Source organism: Perognathus longimembris, chromosome 4 (genome assembly GCF_023159225.1).
Source record: "Perognathus longimembris pacificus isolate PPM17 chromosome 4, ASM2315922v1, whole genome shotgun sequence".
Classification (NCBI taxonomy): Eukaryota; Metazoa; Chordata; class Mammalia; order Rodentia; family Heteromyidae; genus Perognathus; species Perognathus longimembris.
Genome location: NC_063164.1, coordinates 21,425,474 through 21,443,475, shown reverse-complemented (window position 1 = coordinate 21,443,475; position 18,002 = coordinate 21,425,474). Strand labels below are relative to the sequence as shown.

At 37.2% G+C, this 18,002-nt stretch overlaps 1 long non-coding RNA gene and 2 pseudogenes across 1 annotated transcript; 1 reads left to right on the top strand and 2 right to left on the bottom strand.

The window, feature by feature from the left end:
* Nucleotides 1-2,302: 2,302 nt before the first annotated feature.
* On the bottom strand, nucleotides 2,303-2,852 carry LOC125350840 (annotated as a pseudogene).
* A 43-nt stretch (nucleotides 2,853-2,895) lies between these two features.
* Nucleotides 2,896-16,605, bottom strand: LOC125349916. The gene is made up of 3 exons (XR_007210655.1): nucleotides 16,591-16,605; nucleotides 14,655-14,668; nucleotides 2,896-3,096 (listed from the first exon to the last, which is right to left on the bottom strand). It is a non-coding gene; the product is annotated as an uncharacterized LOC125349916 (long non-coding RNA).
* Nucleotides 12,378-12,826, top strand: LOC125349915 (annotated as a pseudogene).
* Nucleotides 16,606-18,002: the final 1,397 nt, after the last annotated feature.

Genomic DNA, 18,002 nt, shown 5'->3' with positions numbered 1-18,002 from the left:
ACTCAGAATAAACTTTATCTGAGAACTTTTGCTTTGTTTTGCAGTGGGGGCTGGAGGAGAGTAGTGAGGGAAGGTAGACATATATCCCAATGGGAGACATTTCACCATGGTTTTGGGTTGATGGGAATGATCTCATTATAGACATTAAGGGAATTTTCCTGTTCTCCTTTGTACTTCAACAAATACAAAATGGAATGCACATTTGGGTAAAGGGAACATTACCTGCTTGCATCCAAATAGAGAGGCTCCAATTATCTCCCTAAAGGGTAAAAGCAAGATCTTGATTATAGTACTTTCCATAGTCTATTTTCATCAAGAAGAAAGTAGGTCTTTTTTTTTCTAAAAAAATAAAATCGACTGTGATACCCTAAGGAGATATTTCATGGTACTATCAATATCTTACTTGGTCTTTTAAGAAAGAGAGAAATTGATATTTCATTAATAAGTGAAACAATAACTTTATCCTCAATCAGGATAAAATAATGTCATAAAATAATTATGTACATATGTATATATATATATATTTCTCATATCCTAATATTGATACTGAGGCCCAAACTGCTATGTTTTCCATGTATAATACTGAGCAAAAATCAGTGTATTTATCTCAAAGTCTCCACTCAGGTAGGTTCTGTCATCTAGTCAATATAGACTTTTGTTGAACACTTACATATCTGGGTTACTCCTGATATGTTCTAGATTTCTGAATAATGCAACTAATATAACGTCCTAGGAGTTTTGCAACTATAAAATGTATGGTTACACAATGTATTGTTTTGGTGCTGGTCCTGGGGCTTCAAGGTAGGACCTAGGTGCTGTTCTGAGTCCATTTGCTTAAGACTAGTGATCTACTATTCGAGTCTCAGCTCCTCATCCAGCTTTATGGTGGTTAATTGGGGATAAAAGTCTCAGACTTTTTTTGCTCAGCTGGCATCGAGCCACAACCCTCAGATCTCAGCCTTTTAAGTAGCTGAAATTACAGGCATCAGCCACTGATACTCAGCTTGATTATACAATTTCTCTTTTATTATGTAAGGTTAGCTTAATTATTATTATTTTAACTGCAGGTATTTATGGACATCAGTTGATAATTTGAGGGATGTATATAATACATAGTAACCAAAGCGAGGTGGTTAACAGCAAATGAACTTTTAATGCTTTTCTGTTAACTGGTCTCTTCTATCACCATTCCACAAGTCATAATCATTCTGTCCTACTTACCTTTGATTCATATTTTCTAGTGGGAAAGAAATGCATTTTTGTACTGGGATAGCCAGATTGTAAACTCTTACTTTTTTTTTTTTTTTTTTTTTTTTTGCCAGTCCTGGGCCTTGGACTCAGAACCTGAGCTCTGTCCCTGGCTTCTTTTTGCTCAAGGCTAGCACTCTGCCACTTGAGCCACAGCGCCACTTCTGGCCATTTTCTGTATATGTGGTGCTGGGGAATCGAACCCAGGGCCTCATGTATACGAGGCAAGCACTCTTGCCACTAGGCCATATCCCCAGCTCCGTAAACTCTTACTTTAATGATGGAAATAGCTCATAGGGAACAAATACATACATATATGTGTATGTTATATGTATTTATAAATATATATGCACATACATATATACATATACATTTGTATATATAGATCTTTATATAATGAGGAAGAGTTCTTGAAAAAGGGACAGTTTTTAAATTCTGACAACTATAATTTACCTGTTTGGAATAATGAAATAAATAAATTCAAGAAAGGGAAATAAGTCTGTAAATAATTTTAAGTAACATTGATTCAAGTATACACGGAGATAGGAAAGAAAAACTCTGCAACTCTCAATGTCCAAATACCAGCAAAAATCAGGACTGGAGGCATGACTCAAGTGGGTGAGTACCAGTGAAGCATGCAAGCTGAGCATGCATGAGGCTCTGAGTTCAAACTTTAGTACTATTGATAATAAAATTAAAAAGAGAAAAGAAAAAGAATAGGTATGTAGGGATGTTCATCTGTACATTTGGTGCTTGTGTTGTATATGTATGCATGTGTGTGTGCATTTAGACTATGAGGAGAGGCAAAGATGTAGAGTAGAGGAGCTACAGAAGGATCTCAGGAGAGGCAGTATATATTAAGCAACACAATGTGCATGCTAAGCACCCACAATGCACTGTGGGAAATATCAAAGGATTTTAAAGAAAGCAAGTACAGAATCTGGTTTGCAACTTTGAGTGCAACAGTAAAGATTGCTTAGAGAAGGTGAGGTCAGAATTGGGAATCCTCTGGGCCTGCTGTACTAAAGTCAGACATACCAGGATAGGGTTTAAATTAAAACAATAGAAAAAAACCCACCAGAGCCAGTAGCCCGGTGCCGAGCCCTTCCTCCTTCCGGGCAGCGGCCAGTGTCAACACCAGGCTGTTTCTCTGTGCAGCCGTCTTCCTCATCCGCACCCCATATTCTTCCTTGAAGTGCTTGTTCTCCTCCTGCATCACCTTCCTGACTTCCGTGTCATCCAGAGGCGAAGTCAGAGATTTAGACACTGATGGAGCTTCTGCCTTTGATGCAGTTGTGGATATAATTTTATTTATTTCTACATCATGCGGTTTATCATTTTCTGCTGGCAATTCAAACACACATCCAAGTTTTGAATCCATAAGGTCTTCCGTCGGGTTTCGCCTCCTTCCATACTGCCTCCATATCAGAAGTGTCAGTTGGGGCAAACATAGACTGAACCATAAACTTGTATTTACTTTTCTCATTGGGATCATAATCGAAAGGCTGTAACACCACAGATACATTGACCGAAGCCCCAGCATCAATGATCCCGCTGTTGGGGTTGGCGTCATTATAGGGAAGATTGCCTTCAAGAGGCCGCATGCGGAGGATGCAAATGGGATGGATGGAGCCACCGTATAAGTTTATCATAACCATGTTTAAAAAGAAGTTAATGTATGATGACATATCACAGGTCTTGCCTTTAAATTACCCCTCCCCATGCACACACACAAACACACACCCAAACATAAGTTAACAATCTTTTAGAAGGTTACAATGTATAGTAAGTGATTGGGGGAAAGGAAAGCGCTCTAAATGCTGAGGGAACTGATGAGTGCCTACAACGCTTTGTTCTGTGAAAAGGACCAAGCTCACATCATGTTGGTTCATGTTGTGAAAGCGAGCTGGCCTCTGGGAAGTGCAAGCCTATTTAACTTATGTAATGGGTCTCATCTCCTGTGTAATCTTACTGCCGCCAGTGCAGTTAGGTACCGAGCACCAGCGGGCAGGGCCGCCAGGGCTGCTGGGCCCTGCGCCCCCCATATGCCGAGGTCCCCGGCTGGATGTTCCCCATCAGCCAGCATCAGCTCTTGTAGGGAGGAGAGCCTCAGGGGTGACTCTCCACTCTGGGTCACCCACTTTAAATGGAGAAGAGCGGCCATTCTTCTGGAAAGTTCTTCCACCGCCCTCAGCCACCACTCTTATTTCCAGTGCAGGCCCAGTGCTGTCCTGACAGCCTGTGACCCTGGCAGGGGGTCAGGGAGAGCGCTGGCTGGCAGAGGGGAGGGAGGGCCCTGGAGGAGCTGAGCCGGTGGGGGGGGGGGTGGGGGACAGGGGGAGGCTCCTAGCTGATCCATCTACTGCTAATGGAAGTCTGACTGTGAATTAATTTTATGCCATAAAAGACCAATCCAATTCTGTTTGACTATGTAGTAACTTAAAAGAAAAAAATTAAAATAAAGCCCCAAAATTAAAAAAAAAACAATAGAAAAGAAAAACACAGTCATTGTCTATTAAAAAAAATCATGCTTTGAAGAACTCAGTGCCCTGAGGAGAATAAAAATAATTTCTCTTCTTAATAGGAAAAACAATACCAGCAAAGCCTTCTCTCTCCTCTTATATTCCTGCTGTAACAAATTACCAAAACCAAAATACAAATGTACTCTTTTACATTTCTTGGTGACAGAAACGTTTAATAGATCTTAACTGGTGCAGTTTGATGTCTCTATGGAACTGTATTCTTTCTAGAGCAATCTGTTCCTTTGCCTTTCCCAATTACTAAAGCCTGCCTTTGTCTTTGGCTTGGAGCTCCTTTTGCCATCAAAGCACTGCTTCTATTGTCACATTTCTCCCTCTGACCTTGACCTTTACCATCTCCTATTCCCAGGATCATTGTGTTTTAATCAGTCCCCTCTTTTATTACTGACATAAAAATACCTGGTATTGAGTAATTTATAGATAATAAGAAATATTTTGTCATAGTTCTAAAATCCCAATGATACAAGGTTAAGGTCCTGAAAAATTCCGTGTCTGCTGAGGCTAAATATGGATTCTGAAGTGAGCTTTATTTGCTCAGTCCTCAGAGTATAGAAATGCAGAAGAGCAGAAAAAGAGGCAGGAGAGCAAAAGTTGAGAGGTCATGAGAGTTGCTATCTCATCTAATCATCTTCTGAGGTCCTCATCTCTTCATATAAAAGTCTTGGGAGTGGATTTGTGATATATACATACATCTTAAAGGATATCTACAGCAGTCTTATCCAGAGAATCCAGGACAATATCCCCATTCCAAATTTCTTAATTATATCTAGGAAGCCCCTTTGCCATTTCAAGTTTTATACCCATAGGTTTCAAGGCCTGAGGTATGGACATCTTTGCAGGGTCATTATTCTTACAACCACAATGGCATAGATGAATCATTACAACCCCGTGCTATAGTGGTGAGAGATAGTTCAGCATCTTTGTCTCTAAAGAACAGATTGCGCGCGTGCACACACACACAACACACACACACACACACACACACACACACACACACACACACACACACACACACGGCCAAGACATTTTGGTTATTGAACAAAATTGGAAACAATACCTAACAGAAATTTGCTATTCCAATGGCTGCTGAATAAAATTTGTGCCAGTAAATGAAACTAGAATAGAAAATGCTTCTTTTTCTTCTCATCATCACTAGAATCCCAAATCTTTTTCTTCATTTTTATTTCTTATGGATGAAAATACTGGATTTTGAACTCAGGCCCTCCCCTACTCATGCAACTTTATTCACTTATGGTTGTCTCTTGACCACTTGAGCCATACCTCCAGTCTGGTGTTTTGCTGGTTAATTGGAGATAGAGAGTCCTAAGGACTTGTCTATCTGGTCTGGCTTCAAGCCATAATCCGTAGGTCTCAGCCTCCTGAGTAAGATTATAGGCTTAAGCCACTAGCACAGAGCTGAGAAAGCAAGCACAAGTCATAATATTTGAAGGAAATCTTTAAATTAGTATTAGCTAATCCTCACAAGAAGGCCATAGTAATGCTCATTGCTCTTTCTATTATCTTTACTTTCTAGAAAATATCACAGGTTTGAAAAATTAAGGTTTTGTCTTTTGTAAAACATATGTAGAATCAGCAAGAACATGTAATCTTCCAATATTCTTTTCTAAAAATACTTATTTTCCCCTTTTCTATTTTACTTTTCCCCTGAAATAGTACTTAACTGTGCTAACTAATTATGTTACCTTCACTCTTAACACATAATCAGGATGGATTACTGAGACTTTCTTAACCATGAAAGCAAACAGACACTTGTAGCCGTCCCAAAAGATATTCTCAATCCCACTGAAGCAAAAGAACAGATTTGGGTCTTAGCCTTTGAAAGTCATTTTTCTCCCTGAGCTCATGTTTGTCTGAAAATAAATCCAGTTTGGACATGTTGCTTAGAATAAATGTGCAACACATGGTCAGTTATGTTACGGGGCTGGTACTTTTATGGTTGAGTCTGCCTCTGGATCTTCCGTTCATCAAATAAAGAACTTAAACATTTAAGTGCATTGTTTTTTGCTTATAGTTGTTAGTCTTTGCTTTAGATTTTGTGGTTCCTTTTTTTGATAATTTTTTTCTTGCTTCTTTCAGTTTATAGAGAGAGCTAGTAAGGTTTGTCATTTTTCATTCTTGTGTGATAATAACATTAGATTTATTTGCTGCATTTAACCTCTCCATAGGCCTTATGTTTAGTACGCTTGTGCAAACTGAGGTTAAAGATTTTCTTTATGTTGTCCACTATTGAAGTAAATTGGATCCTAAAAATCAAGAAGCATGCTTTTGCTTTGAGGATAGCCAAAAGAAAAACCTTTCCCTGGTAAATTGCAATTGCTGATGATTGCTAATCTCATAGAATTTTTTAAAAAACAACAACAACAACAAAAGTAAGACTATTAATTTAACAATCCCCTTAATAAAACTGCATAACTGTGACTGAAAGGGAAAAATTAAGAAAGATACAATGCATCTTACTAGGATAGGAGACCAACACAGTGAACAAAGCCAGTCTAAGACAATGATTCAATTTCCCATGGAAATTGTCAGAATCAAAATGCCAGTATCTTTTCATTTGGAATCAATTATGAATACTTTTCAAGCAAATAACTCTGATTTTTAATGTATTTCATTAAGCTTTTAAAATGCTTATCTTAGAGGCTCTGGTTTAATTAAGAAACATTTTTATAATTTTATAGTTGTTACAGCCCTAAAATGAAATCACTATGGATTTGTATTTTATTGTGCTTTCTGAAACAGCTGTAAAAAACCATAGTATTTCCCATCCTTTTGTATGTATTAATTGAATTGTTGATACCTTAACATTTGAACAACAAAAAGAAAGTATATGTGTATGTGTGTTAAGTTTATGTTAAATGCAACATTGTCAAGAATGCAAGGCTTAGGGCTGGGGATATGGCCTAGTGGCAAGAGTGCCTGTCTCATATACATGAGGCCCTGGGTTCGATTCCCCAGCACCACATATACAGAAAACGGCCAGAAGTGGCGCTGTGGCTCAAGTGGCAGAGTGTTAGCCTTGAGCAAAAAGAAGCCAGGGACAGTGATCAGGCCCTGAGTTCAAGGCCCAGAACTGGCCAAAAAAAAAAAAAAAAAAAAAGAATGCAAGGCTTAGTTGACTACTGAACTAAAGTCCAAAGTAATAATCCTCTGTAAGATATAAATGCATTTCTCTGTATTTATTCACACTGAAAAAATATATAACTAGTTTGATAGGTGTGGTCTCTAAGTCCTTTATCCTATTTTCTGTCATCCCCAACATACAGGTTTCATTTTATCATTCTATTGACAGTTCCCTTTCCTACAAGCAGAGTGAGAGACAGGAGAGTGGGGGGAGGTATTCTTATAATGTACAACCAGAAACTTTCTTGTATTACTTTTTATTCTATTTGATAAGAATCAAATCATTTGACTACATCTAGCAGCAAGAGAAATTGGAAAATAATGATCTTTAGCATAAGCCTTACTAAAGATTAGAGTTTCTATTAGTGAAAGAAGAAGGGCAGAATGAGAATTTGTATCCAAACAGTAGCCTCTGTCATTGACTCAAACATTGCTTTAGAGAACTTGGACCAATTCCAGTCTATAGGAGCTCCAAGGTTAGAAGTGGCACACCTATAAAAATTGGATCATTGTTAAGTCAGACTATCTTAACCAATTCTTCCTTCTTCTTTTGTTGTTTTTCTCCCATACTTCCTCCTCCCTTTTTTCCCTGCCTCTAACTCATTTTTCATATTTCCTTCTTTAGCAGATTATACATATCATATATCCATTGCACCAAATTGAAAATTGGGAAAGATGTTTTCTTTCTTTTATGGTCATATAGGGTAAGAAAGCAGCATAAACTAATTGTTATTTTAATGATATGTTGTAAAAATATAGAACAAAATCTTCCCAGATGACATAGGAAAATATCAATAAATGACATTTACATTTGATTGTAGAAGTTAGTGCTTAATACTTGGTACTGCTTCTTCCCTTCTCCTTGTTGAGGATTAACCCATTCTAAGACTTTATTGATGAGGGTGAGGGTGCTGAAATCAGGTAACATACAAATACTACACATTCTTTTTCCTAGTTCAACTTTTTCTAGGTACAAAGGATTGTCCTTAGTTAAGATCAGAAGTAAGTGTGTGACTTTCTTTGGCAAAAAAAAAAAAAAAAAAAAAAAAAAACCAGATGAGCAGGACAGAGACATGGAGGACTTTTGAGTGAATGGACCAAAGAACTAGTGTGTGAAGCTCCATTACTTTCTGGCACTTTTTTCCACGATAACCAAATCATAGTTGAGCAGAGACAGGCCAGCAATACTGAACTCCTGCTCAGATAGGAAGCCTAACCCCAGAGAAATAAATTCCCGTTGCTTTAAAGGACAGAGGTTTGTGGCTGTTTATTAAATGAAGTCACCCAACTTATTAGCATTCATGCATCTCAAGACCAGTTCTTCCTTGCAGTTTACTCTTCTCAGATGCTCAGTCATTTGTGTTCATACTCTTTTCTTCAACAAGGTGAGAGAGATCATGTGGAAAGAAAGCTAGAAAGTTATAAGGATCTATTCTACTGAAAATATCATAACATCCTATCTATCCAGTCAAGAGGCAAAAATGCCTGGCATTCACTCAAAACATTACAATTTTAAAAGTGAAAGGACAAAAATGTGTTGGTTTTTTTTTTGCTAGAGTAGGCTCTATATGTGTGTACATTTTAATGTGAGCAGTTTAATAATTAAATATTTTAAAGGGTGTAATATCTTTGGTATTATTCACCTTGTAAGACATAGTCTTTTCTTTTGCCCACATAAAGCCTTAAATATTAGCTATCTGACTAATAAAATGTATACAATCATAAATTGTCCTTGGTGGAAATAAACCCTGGACAGGGACATATTAGGGAGATATGCCCTTGACCTGTCCCCGAGGAACTGACATTTACCTGATCTGCTGGTGAGCAATGGGGAATATTCTGGAACTTTCACCTTTTCTTGTCCTTGGTGAGCATGCAAAGACAGGAGTCTCAAAATCTGACATGAGAATTCAGAAGGATCTTTGAAAAAGAAGATACAATGCAAAACTGGAAGTGATAGAGGATTCTATAACTCTAGATATATAATGAAAGGCAATGTGGGAAACATTTGTCATGTCAGCTATTGGAGGAGTTTTAAAAGAATCATAGCCAAGCCAGCTTGAACAAAATATGAAATCCTGTTTGAAAATAACTAATGCACATAAAGTATCTTAAGTGATATAGAGTGTCTATCTAGCAAGCCTCAGACTGTGAATTCAAACTCCAGAACTTCCAAAGTAATAAATAATTAATACATAAAAATCATTTATTTATCAATATTAATATAACTTATTAGTATAACATAACTAACTTAATAGTGATTCTATGAGTATTTTTAAATTTTTATTATTTTGCCAAAGAAGTATCAATAAGTATTAAATATATTTTGTGGATAACTTTGTTGTATAAACAAATATAAACACATAAGCTAGACTGAAAAAAAAAAGAAAGGCAATGTGGGGAGTTAAAAATTAAGGATGTTTGTTCATCTAAGTTAAAGAATAGATGTTTGTCTCTTGATCTCTGTGGTGAATTAATTAAATGCTTATCTACTTTCCTTCTGTCATACTTTGGGCCATCTTCTTGTATATCTTGATATCTTTCAGCCACCCTAACTGCTTGCAGAAAACTACCACATAGAATTCTTAAATTTCCATGATTAACAAGCTGATAAAGAACTGAGTGGACAGAATCTCATTCTTTATTTAATATTAGGTGTGGTCACAAAATTCTAAGATTTAAGTATATAAAATGTCAAGTCAGTGGTTTGCTATAGGAATATTTAGACAAGCTAACATATATATGTTTATCATTGCCTTTAATAGTAAGTGTTTAACAAATGGTTAACAAATGGAGCAAGATGGACTATAAAATTCATCAATGAAGGAATATACAAAAAGTATCTAAGATAGTGATTGCTGAAGAACAGAAAAATGGAAGGAAAGGGGATGATAATAAAGAAGGGTTAAAAGGGCTCTCAGCCTTTATAAATTTTTATTCTTCAAGCTAGAATAAGAATGGGTACATAGGTTTTGTAATAATCTGCATTAAACTGTCTTTAACTCTATAAGATATTTCATAACAAATTTTAAAGTGTCACACTTTCTTAACTCTTGTTCAATATTTAATTTTCTCAAATGTTCCAGGGTTCTTTTTAAATAGAGAAGATGTTAAATAACTTTATAAATAATTTATTCTTATTTTTCATTTTGTTTCTGTAACTTAATGCATTTGTTCCCCCCTTAGTTTTTAGCTATTTCTGAATCCATTTTTGTACCCACCTATTTTTTGGGAGGAAGGGTCAGTTGTGGGGCTTGAACTTAAGAGCCTATGCACAGTCTCTGAGCCTCATTGTGCTCAAGGCACTAGCTCTAACACTTGTGCCACAGTGCCACTTCCAGTTTTTTAGTGGTTAATTGGAAATAAAAGTGTCACAGGAACTTTTCTGCCCAAGCTGGCTTTGAACTGTGATCCTCATATCTCAGCCACCTAAGTAGCTAGGATCACAGGCGTGAACCATCGGTGCTGGGTTCCATCTATTTTCAATATAAAAATACAAGTATAGTTTTGTTACTCCAACTCTGAGGTTACTTTATTTGCAATACTTAAAGGGCAAGGAAGAGAATTGTGCTGATCTTGTAGATAAAGGTATACCATTTGACTTTCTATGGAGAAGTGTGGGAAGGATGGTCATAGGATGTTTAGATATGTGAATGTTCTAAACAATGATAATAACTTTGTTTAACTTTGCCATTATAGATCAGAATGGAGATAGCAGTAATACATAGAGAAGATGTAGTTTCAATTTTCATTTCACTGTTTTCATCTGTTCATCTGCTCTCATCATCAGTTGAGAAGCTATATAATAGGTTATGTTTTCTGATGGCAAAGATTACTCGGTTGAATTTGTCCTGTGGGCTAAGATAAGTGGGTCATGTTTTGAATATTTACGAAAAATATGTGTAGCTATTGGAAATGTGAAGTGTGTTTGCTGTATTAAATGGTGATTTATAATGTCATGTTATTATTACAGAAGCGTGGCCTGTTACTTCCTCTAACTCTGTTTCTCAGGTGGAGATTTCACTGACTGTTTCCAGTCCAGCAACCCCACTGTATGTACCTCTCTATCACCGGAGCTTTCTCTGTGAAAAAGGGGCCAAGACTTGTCACAGAGGCACAAACCTTGTCAGATTTCAGGCCATTTCTCTTACTTGTCTGGGTGCAGAGCATGCACATTTGCATTGTGACCTTTGCAAAACCAAACAGAGAAGGTGATGGGAGGGTCATTTCTTAAGCCCTGCTAACGAACTGATTATCCCCCAAGGCTTCGTAGTCTGAATAACAATGAAGAACAGAAAGTTCACTTCAAATCCTAAGGGACAAAATAAATCCCTGAAGTGGAATTTTCAATAAACTGATTGTATATTACAATCAGTATTTTAATTATTTGTTACTGAACTGCCCAATGCTAAGGGATCAAATTGTTTGCCATGATGAAGTTGATTCTTGCCTTCCCATGTGCTCAAATTTTAATTATTCCTTGTCCTTGAACTATTGTTCAAGTCTGATATTCTCTTCCATTCCCCTCCTTTGTTGATGAAAGTATGAAGAACAAAGGTTTTCTAGACTATTGCACAGGAGAAAAGAATGCAGACATTTTCAGTTAAGCTTTTTGTTATTGTTATTCTCTAAGGCTAATCAATGTGCCAATGAATTGAACATATTTTTTTTTAAATTTTCTCCCCATATGTAAAATCTCTCTATAAGCATATGGTATAATTTTTCTTGGTTGGTATTATAAAAATTAGAGATGATTTTGGCAGTAAACCTTCTCTATCAGAGAAAATTCCAAAAAAAGTAAACAAAATGGGATAACACGTAGGACTGGTAGAGCCAATCAGTAGTCGAGTTTTTAAATTGTCTGGAGTTCCATGTTTGTTAATGGTGGTATGTGAACCAAAGATATAAACGGCTACTTGATGGAGACATGAACTGAGGGGCTATTATTGAATGATGTTCACATTATCTGGTGATTTTTAACGTATTGTCTATGCAACTTTTTACATTAACTTTTTTTTAGCTAGTTTAGAAAATTTGTCATCTGGGCCTGGTTGTGTTATCCCAAGGAATTTCATATAGTTGATTTCTCTGTTACAATGCTTATTCTTTGAAAGTAATAAAATCCATAATAACAATTTATATTTTCCTTATAATGTATAATTTATGGTTTCCTCATATTATATTTGGCTTATATTAATAGAGAGTTGATTTAGAAGAAATGACAGTAATTTTACAAGAGCAATGATGTGGACTTTCTCTTCATTTTAAAACCGTGCTGATCTGTAATGTGTATGACTCTGAATCTCCTCTCCTTTCCTCTCACTAGGAACTGCCCTATGTCCTCTCACTCTGCCTGTATCTAAAATTTCAATTGTTAAAAAAAAAAAAATCAATACTTCTGCTCTCTCTTCCACAGGAGGCCTACATGCTGCCGCTGGTGCCACCGTCATGTCTTTAGTGATTCCTGAGAAGTTCCAGCACATTTTGTGAGTTCTTAACACCGACATCGACGGGTGGCAGGAAATAGCCTTTGCATTAATGCCATTAAGGGTGTGGGGTGAAGATACACTGTTGCAGTGCTGAGGAAAGCAGACATTGACCTCATCTAGAGGCCTGGAGAACTCACAGAGGATGAGGTGGGACGTGTGATCACCATTATGCAAAATCCACGCCAGTACAAGATTCCAGACTGGTTCCTAAACAGAAGGATGTACAGCCAGGTTCTGGCCAGTGGTTTGGATAATAAGCTCCATGAAGACCTGGAGCGGGCTGAAGAAGATTCGAGCCCATAGAGGGCTGGCGCCACTTTGGGGGCCCTCGAGTCGGAGGCCAACACACCAAGACCACTGGACGCCATGGTCACAATGTGGGTGTATTCAAGAAGAAATGAGTCTGTAGGACTTTTCTGTTAATAAATAGTTTATATACTGAACAAAAATCAATTTGCAATTTCCTCTATTTCTCTTATCTGGATTGGTAGAAGTCTCATAGATTTTTGCAACCCTCTCAATTTCTAATTAAAATTTTAATCTGGGGGGAGGGCAGGAGGAGGGGGAAGGGAAAGGAGAGGAGGAGGGGGAGGAGGGGAGGAGGGGAGGAGGAGGAAGAGTTGATGATGATGATTGAACTCAGGGAATTTAATTGATAGCACTCTAGAACTTCAGCTTTTTTTTTTTTACTCCCTTTATAATGGATTATTTTATTTTTGGCCAGTCCTGGAGCTTGAACTCAGAGCCTGAGCACTGTCCTTGGCTTCTTTTTGCTGAAGGCTAGCACTGTACTACTTGAGCCAGAGGACCACTTCTGGCTTTTTGTGTTTATGTGGTGCTGAGGAATCAAACCCAGGGCTACATGCATGCAAGTCAAGTTCTCTACCGCTGAGCTACCTTCCCAGCCCTAATGGGTTATTTTTTAAGTAAAGTCACACTTTATGCTTGGGCTTGCCCAGACTGCAATCCCCCTACTTGTGTATAGGAGCCATAGGTCAAGATGGGTTTCTAGAAAATTCCTTCTGCTCTAATTGTCCTTGAACTCTAATCCTCTATCTCCATCTGTTTAACAGCTAGAATTATAGTCTTGAGTTACTGTGCAAATCTAGGACTTTACATTCCTAATTAGCTGCTTCTATGTGACTCTAATGCACATATCCTAGGCTCCTCAACCTTACCCAAGTCAAAGTCTCTTCTTACCTTTCTTGCTGACAGAACCAATATTCACCTAGTAAATTAGACAGAAAAATCTCTCTACTCTTCCAATATCAGCTCATTTCCCCTAGGATTTGATATGTCATCAAATACTAATCTTTTTAATACAAGAAATTTATTTCCTGAGTCTGTAATTCTGTTCTACATTACAAGAAGTTCCAAATTAATTCTCCCCAGTAATTTCTGACTGCATTCTGATCAGCAGTTCTTTTAATTCATCTTTAATTCCACATTCTGGACTCTGTCACTACTTGTCACATTCTGTCACTACCTCTCTAATTAAAGTAGTGCTAATTCACATGGAGTACTTGCTCAAAAAGAAAACTTCAAACTCCTTAGCATGGCATTTTACCACTTGAGCCATTCCTCCAATGAAACATTTTGCTTGTTAATTGGAGAAGGATTTCTGCAGCCTTTTTGCTCAGGCTACCTTCAAATTAAGATCCTTCATGTCTCAGACTCATGAGTAGCTATGATTACAGGGCTGAGCCACTAGTTCTGAACTATCATAACCTTTCATGCCCAGGCCAGCATTGAACTAAAATCCAATCTCTGCCTCCAAAGTTGAGTCACCATGGAGCCCCCAATCATGATTTCAGGTTTCAACAGAAAATTGAGAGTGTAACAGGCAAATTTTTGATACTTTTGACCTTTGGAAAAAGTGCTTAAATCATGGCAATATTCACCCGGGTGAGATGAGATGCATACTATATTTTATTTTGTTTCATTTCCCTTTTCTTTCCTCCCTTCCTTCCTTTCTCTTCTCTCTCTTTCTTTCTTCCCTTCCCTTCCTTCCTTCCTCTCTGTCTCACTTTCTCTTTTTTCTTTTCTTCCTTCCCCCATACCATCTTTTTATTTTATTTCTCTTTTTTTGTTTTAGTTTGCTGTCTTTAGTTTTTAAACAGGATCTTGCTGTGTGGTCCAGTCTGGAGGCAATCTAAGGATGATCCTGTGCCTCAGCCACCAGTTCCTGAGATTTTACGTTATTGTCTTTGACCATGATTTTATAAATGAAGTTCACTGCAGAGTATCTGGCTCCATTGTATGAGAACTCCCTCTTTACAAAAATTGCTCCTAGAATGCTTTCCCATTTTGAGGTAGAAAAAGACCATCCTATAGCGCTATCAATTTGAATAAAGACTTTTCCTTTCTGGCAGTCATGAATTTTGGCTCCTTTTCTCTTTTTCCTTGTTTTTTAATAACTGCCCAAACTTTCAACAAAGAAAGGTTATTGGAAGAATTCACCAAAGATTTTGTTTTGTTCAGAAAATGTGAGCTCATCAGGGACACTTACATGATGCTCATTAGCATGTAGTACTTTGCCTACTGGAATAAAAGCTATTCACCTTGCATTACAATTAAAGGATGATTACTATGGATGATTGGAAAGGTTTATAATACTGTACTTACAGGAACTCTCAAGTCCAGAGTATTCATTTTCATGTCTGTAAAATGGAATGCAATTATTTATAAATGATTATGCTCTTTCAAATATCTTCTCCCAGCCAAGACAATATTAAAGTCATCATATCGTCAACAATGGTGGTATGTGAGAAGCTCTAAAACTATGAACATGACTGAGTACTTTTTATGTCTATAAATCTGAAACTACTTAGAAGGCTCTAAAATTTACGGGTACTTCAGGTATTATAAATTTATATCAACTGTGGCCTTTAAAACTAAAGTTTTTACTCATGCTATGTGAGATTTTTACACAGCTTTTGCTGAATAAAACTATCTCCCCCTACGAATCCTGATTTCTGATATCAAGTCTTTTGAAAAATACCATATCCTACCAGTAATCACTATGAACTTAGTTCAAGACCAACTTGAACTGATTAGTAATTAATTCTCCAGGGGGAGGAGTCAAGCAAAGATGGTTCAATGAATGAAGTTTTTTCCTACATGCCTTTGATGGTTATTTTTAGTAGGTATCTCCAAATAACCTCCTTCTGGTATAATATTGTAGGAATGTCTATCTTTTGCCAGTAAAGTAGGAACAAGATGGAAGTAGCGTAGGGATTGTGAAATTAGCATTAATTAAATCAAAAGTAAAGTTGGAGGACTTTGTCCCATATGTCCTGATGTTTTGGGGCTGGTGCCTGTTGACCTCACAGCACAGTTCATTTCCTCTGTTAGGAGACATACAATGATCTATATGATGTTTTGTTTTTTCTTAATAACTGTTGTTCAGATGCCAAGGAGTGAACAAAATTCTGAAGGGTTTAGTTTTGTCTATCAACATAGATCCCTTGAAGTTATCTCTGAACAAAACTGCAAGTGAATTATGTATTAACCTGGAAGAAAAGAATACTTCTACAAATCTGAGGGCTCAAAGAGTTAAAAGAAATAAAAATGTTTTAGTTTGTTGTATTGAAAGTCCCCATTTCATATAAGTGGGCCCCTCTCTCCCCCCCACTTCTCATATCTCATATATGTGGCTTCTCAATCATGGAGCACCTTCACACATGGTCTCAAGAAAGCAGACGCACTGCTGTTGAGGATTTTTGTTTATCCTGAGAGCTGCTATTCTTTGTCAGTCCCATTTGTTACCTTCAGCCTTTTCTGCCTTCATAATGCCAGTCTGTTTATAGGCTGTCTTTCTTGGTTTTTACCATTTACTCTTAAAAGAGAACAAGCTACCTCGGGCTTTCTTTCATGATCTTCATACAATGTGCGCATTTTTCAGAGCAAGGATTATATAACGCCACAGTTTCTATAACTGTAATATTTTCCAAGGGCTTTCAGAAGCCTAAGATGTTGTACCTTCCAGTGCTATTCTTACATCACTCTACTTCCTGTTACCTACAAGTGAAATATTTTACACCGATGCATTGGTCCTTCCTGTGAGCCTGCCGAGAGATGATTCAAGTCAAAACTTGTTAGATTCTGCATCCTGGCATTGTTATAAACTACCATGAATTGAGTTTGCTGTGAAATGGAAACTGAGCTAGAACTTTTAAACATGAGTGTATATTAGGAATAGCATGTGTGAGACAGTAAGTAAAACAGGATTAGATGGGAGATCAAATTGAACTCTTAAATCAGCTAATCTCAGTAGGAGCTCTGGACCTGTGGGAGATCTTCTCTCTGTCTCCTTCACTGTCTGTGTGTCTGTGATTCTGTCTGTGTCTCTGTGTATCTATTTCCTTCCCGTGGTCCCTCCCTTTTTTCCTCCCTCCTGTCATCTCTCCTTTCCTTCTTTCCTTCCTTATCCCTTTTCTCCCTTCCTTCCTGCCACTTTCCCTCTTTTCTTCTTTTCTTCCTTCCATGTAATGTCTTCCTTTTCACTCTCTACCATACTTATATTCTACATTCCATACATTTTTATAGAAAAAGATAACCTGAAATTCAGTCATATAGCTGTGGCTTTAGATGCTTGCAATTATCTAAACCATTTAGTCTCTTGGACTCTATATTTTTGGGTGTTCAAAATTAATGTGAAGAGTGTATCTCTTAAAGGATAATGATCAGATATCAATGAGATAATACCAAACATTTCTTGAGCGGCACCTAGAACTTAAATAATTGATCCGGATATTGCTTTCCCACCTCTGAACCTTTTACTCTTACTTCTTAGCTCTAGAGATTATTTCCATTCTGTAGTAGTTACTATGTTACTTTTGATAAAGATTACATATTTGGCAGCCATCGAGTTATATATAGCTTTTATTAGTAACATTAATAACTATTTGAATTAAGATTTCTGAGGAACACTAGTCAGTAGCTCAAGCTGGGAAACACATAATTATAATAGCTCTTATACTGTTTGGTATAAAGGCAATGAGGTATGCATGCACTTTAACTGAAGTGAATAACGGAAGCAAACAATCACATCTCAAATGTACTGAAAATTACTATACAGAATGACTCTATTCTTAGAGTCCAGGAAACATGCTTTACATCTTATGATATTTGAAGCTGTTTTACTATGGCTAATTTATTTGGTGCAATTTGGTGGGGCTGCCTCACAGTCTCTTTCTTCCTCTATTCTCTCCACATTGGCAGTCATTTGACCCCAGTACAATTTTCTTCAAGTGATCAGTTGAAGGATGATCCACAGCCAGACCATTCACAGCTTTCTCTAGATTTATAGTGCCAATGGAGAAAGTGTCTCCAATTCTTTGGTTCAAAAGGAAATAAAATTACAGACAGTGCTGGAAGCTTTCTGCTTCCCTACCATGTGGAACAAGTTTTTCTAGGAAGCAAACCTACATACCTACATACACAGAGAGAGGCAACCATTCTGAGGTAGACTAAGATCCTGGAAACAATATACAAAATCCAGCTATGATTAAATCCAGCTTTGACTTTTAGACATTTTAGTTGTATGAGTTAAATCTTCTTTTAAAAGTTACTTTTTATTGTA